Consider the following 4,743-nt stretch of genomic DNA (forward strand, 5'->3'; position numbering starts at 1 on the left):
ACCGAGTGTGGTGGTTAGAGAAAAAAGAGAGTTTCTTGTGAATGGTCTTGGTTGAGAAGAGAGGAAAAGGGTTATGGTTTGCTGGTTTTGTGTCAATGGGCTTTTCTCACCCGAGGACATATGCATGTTGGTTGATCCATCTATATCTTGTGCTTATGTGTGTCTTTGCATATTTATATTATCTTGTGCTTGTGTTTGTTTGCGTATTTATATTATCTTTCTGTTACTTTGCGTTCTATCGGATTGTTTTTGCCTGTCGGATTTTTCAACACAGTAAATGTTGGTGGCTTGGTCAGAACAGACAGTCCTGTCATATCACTCTTTTCTGTATAATATTTTATCAATAGACCCAAACAGTCCGATCGATATCTGAAGGATTCAAACGTTAATGGATAAGACTTAGCAGAGCTGCTAGACCCGAAATTGTTCATTGTATCCATGCCCTAAAGTTCAAATTTATTTTGGATTGTGACCCAAGCATATCTACAAAATCCGATGGAACCTCTTAGATCCAAATGTAGGATGCCAATGTGCGAAATATATATTTGTTCATTTATATCGAGTCATACTTTAATGGACTGTCGGGTTCAAAGTGGATAGTGACCCAACTCAGAAAGTTGGATCCAAAAAGCACCCAATTGATAAGGGATTGGAACGGATCACGGCCGATTCAAAGGTGGAGATGACGCTCCTAGTAAAACTATCAAAAGAAGAGAGTGCTACTATCACTTATGGCAATATTTATAAAATGCAAACGAGCACTGCGAAGAACTTGGATTATTTCATAGACGGCATACACACTAATCTCACCAGAGTGTACATGCTATCATTCATCTACGCCACCTTCAGTACATTTGGTATATAGAACTCCACAACTCACAAAACGTGAAACTCCACAAGAGAAGGATCTGAGCCTCAGAATCACTCACGAGCAACTACAATTACCCTTTTCCCAACATTTCTCCCTGTGAAGATTCCTGCTAGAGCAGCCGGTGCATTTTCGAGTCCTTCAATTTGTAAACTATCTTCCCTTCCTTGATATACTGATAAGTCAACTCCAAGAACTGAGGGTACAAGTGGTAGTAGTCGAATGTCACGAATCCTTGCACTCGAATACGCATCGAAACAATGAAGAGCAAATTATGGACACCTTCCGGTTTCTCAAGGTTGTGTTGAGAAATCATTCCGCACATCGCGATGCGACCATGGACTCTCATGTTTTGGAGAACCGCATCGAGCATCCGCCACCCACATTCTCAAAGTAGATGTCGATTCCTTCTGGAAAATATCTGAAAGCAGAAACCTAACACTTCATATCAAGTAATTAAATGCAAGAGAGCAGGATAAGATGGATGTAAATGGTTTTCAAACAGGACCCAGCTGCTCTTTGTTTAGATTGAAAACTGAAAAGACGGCTAAAGATGATGACATTTAGTATTCTCATATGGAAATATGAATTTACAGACCTTTTCAAAGCCTGGTTCAAGTCGGGCTCCTCTTTATAGTTGAAAGCCTCATCATATCCAATCTTGTTCTTCAATAGGTCCACCTGAGAAGGCAATGCCATTAGTTAGAGGCAAAAGGGAAAAGAAAAAGAAGGTATTGTCCTGCATCGGTGGGCCATACCCCAAATTTTTCATCAGATGATCTTGATCCTCTAATTTGTGGACACAACAAGTTCATACATAGTGTAAATATATAACTATCATCACGAGTGACAAGTCACCTTTTCATTGGAGCCAGCACATCCAACCACGTAGCAACCCATCAGCTTAGCAAATTGTCCAACAAGCAGGCCAACTCCACCCGCTGCCGCTGACACATAGATATATTCCCCTTTCTTAGGAGAGCAAACCTCATGAAGTCCACCATAAACTGTGAGACCAGGCATTCCTACAGACAATGTCCTAAAGTTAGAATTTCAAAGTGTCAGAACATATACTGAAATCAAACTAGAATGTTAATTAATTTACATTCTAGGAAGGATCATATGAGATTTGTATGATGTGGACTGAAGGAGATTCTGTGAACTCAATCAGATGATTTCAGGGTTGATGCTAGTACTGTAATTGCAGGAAAATTCATTAAATCCTCTTTTCATGGATTTCAAATACAAATCATTATGTAATTTCAAGGCTAATAATACGCTTTCAAGTTAAGGTGAAACTGTAATTTAATGAATACACCACACCATATGATGTCTATGATTAGATTCACGCTGAAGCAGCTTTTGGCTTTAGTACTCTATAAATACTCTCCTATGCATTTCTGTTTTAATAAAAATTCACTGTCACTCAATTTAAAAAAGTTACCGCTGATGAATGTAAAAGAAATATAAAAAAATAAAGTCCCAGTAAAGAAAATATTACAGCCAAATCTATAAATGAGTTAGTATGACAATGTGAAAGCTATCCATCTATTGCGTGGATACTACAACCAATGCTTCAGGATTTGATTATTTTGCTGTGCTTTAATTTTGTTATTATGGTCACCTAAGCTATGTAAATAACACAAAATGAGATTTTAATCTCAACTTCAAATCAGGATCATCTTCTATAAAAAATATATATTAAAAAAGAACAAGAGAAATAGTTAATAAATGAGAGGATAATGTTTCAAGTAATGGCTAATTGTTAGAAGTTGCCTTGTTTCCCATGACCCGTATTCCCTAATTGGGAAATCAAATTTAGAAAAGTGGGGAGTATTTTAAGTTTTTGTAAAACCTAGGACTAGGATATAAAAGGGTTTCCTACAACATAGGAGAGGAAAAAGTGGCAGCTACGAAGAGATTAGAAGAGTGGAGGACAAATATGAGGTTCTTGGACTTGGCTTCATATGTTTCCAATAGCTAGAGACTTGAATATGAATTGTAGAAGTCCAACTTACCAAGGATGCCTGTGTAATAAGAAAGTGGTACATCGGTGTATTTAATCTTCAACATGTTCTTAGGTGTAGATATGAGACTGTACTCCCCCCATCCAGTTTTCCCCCAACTCCACACCAAATCATCTTCCTCGAAGTCCGGATGTCCAACCATAGATATGAGACTGCATTCCTCCCATCCAGTCATCCCCCACACCAATTCTCCTTTGTTGAAGTCTGGGTGTCCAGAATCTATAACTTTGGCAACTCCAAAGCCAATTATGGGCTGCATAATATCCATAATATCCAGAAAGAAACAAATACAAGTTCAGTACCTAGTAGGAAACAAAATAAAAGGCTCAAAAATTTTCCAACTTAAGACCCTTGACTTCGTGATGACTTTGTAATAAAGTTTTTGACCTTTAAAGAGAGCCTGAATTAAATATTAAAAGACTAGATGGTTTGTGAAAATATCAAAATAGAGTGTGCTGATATCATTTCCCTAGGATTTTAGATTTGTATTCTTCCTTTGACCTTTTTGGTTCGGTACGGCACTTAGCCACTGAGGATGCATTGAGATTTGAGAGTTGTGGAAATGGTATCATTGGAACTTTATTTCGATTTAACCACCTGCATAACTGGGGAAATAAAAATATTAAGCCTTTATTGGCTTGCCTTATTTCTTATTAATTGTATAATTCATTCTATTTTCATCTTGTGTTTCCTACTTTGATCATTTGCTTCTCCCTAATTTGATCATTTACTGTACCAATTAGTCCCAACAACGCAGCCCCACAACAATTTTGTTCATATATTATCATATATAAAGTCCTAATTATATTAGATGATAGCTGAATGTCATAGCTTATGTAACAAGATGGCCAATGTACCCTCCATTAACTTTTTGGGAGATGAGAGAAGGAGACTCCGCTGTTTTCTGATTTCTCGCCCCTCTTTTACACTGCTTTCAAACTAAAACCTAGATTCGAAAATCCACGTATCCAAACAGGTGACTATGGTTAAGTCATCTCAAGCTTTGAAGGTCATGACCCGAAAAGGGTATAAAAAAAGGGAAGAAAAACACCAAGCTGAAAAATACCAATCCGGGAGTGAAGGAAGACGGTGAATCTGGACCCATCCGGGCTCGCATATAGGGATCGCAGGCGAGATAGAGATTCTTGACGAGGACCGCTATGGATCCCTCGGGGACCTTCAATTTGATTTTGCTGGTCCTCACAACCATGTCTGATTCTTTTGGAAACCCATTCACGTAGTCTCTCAGTATCACCTGTTTGTTGCTCACTTCTTCTCCCTCCGCCATTGTCCTTCGTCTTCGTAATCAAAGCTCCTTTGGTAGAGGTGTTTTACCACCTCCCTCTCGACTCCGCTCCTATTTATAGAACTTTTAACATAAGAGTTTCATTCTTACGTATTCCCTACCTTCACTATTTTGATAATGGTTGATAAACACAAATGGCAAGAATATCCGTATAGGTATCCCATGTGATTTGCAGCTCTGGAATCACAGACCAGGGTATTGACAACACTGTCTGTAGCAAATTTCCCCGTATAATTTCATGCTATGTTAGGATTGTTTCCTAACATAGGAGCTTTTCCTTTTCTATGTTTGTTTCCTAACATAGCAATTAAGTGTTCCTTTCCATGTGAGGTCCCCACCATCTCCCATCATACCTTATGCGGTGTGAGGCCCACCCTTTTACACCTCATGTTTGATGGGGTGGGCTGCACCATCTCCACCCAAACTCCTCCATAGGGTAGGGCTATCATTTTATAGCTCATGTTTCAGAGTTTTTATATGGTGGAAGCCTGCATATTCCAGTACTTTTCAAGAAGTACTCTATGGCTTGCACCATTGGATGA

The 4,743-nt window shown here is 38.6% G+C and overlaps 1 pseudogene; it reads right to left on the reverse strand.

The window, feature by feature from the left end:
- Nucleotides 1-921: 921 nt before the first annotated feature.
- On the reverse strand, nt 922-4,183 carry LOC143860923 (2-alkenal reductase (NADP(+)-dependent)-like; annotated as a pseudogene).
- Nucleotides 4,184-4,743: the final 560 nt, after the last annotated feature.

Source organism: Tasmannia lanceolata, unplaced genomic scaffold (genome assembly GCF_043159265.1).
Source record: "Tasmannia lanceolata isolate RefF3 unplaced genomic scaffold, GAP_Taslan_0.1 ptg000037l, whole genome shotgun sequence".
Taxonomy (NCBI): Eukaryota; Viridiplantae; Streptophyta; class Magnoliopsida; order Canellales; family Winteraceae; genus Tasmannia; species Tasmannia lanceolata.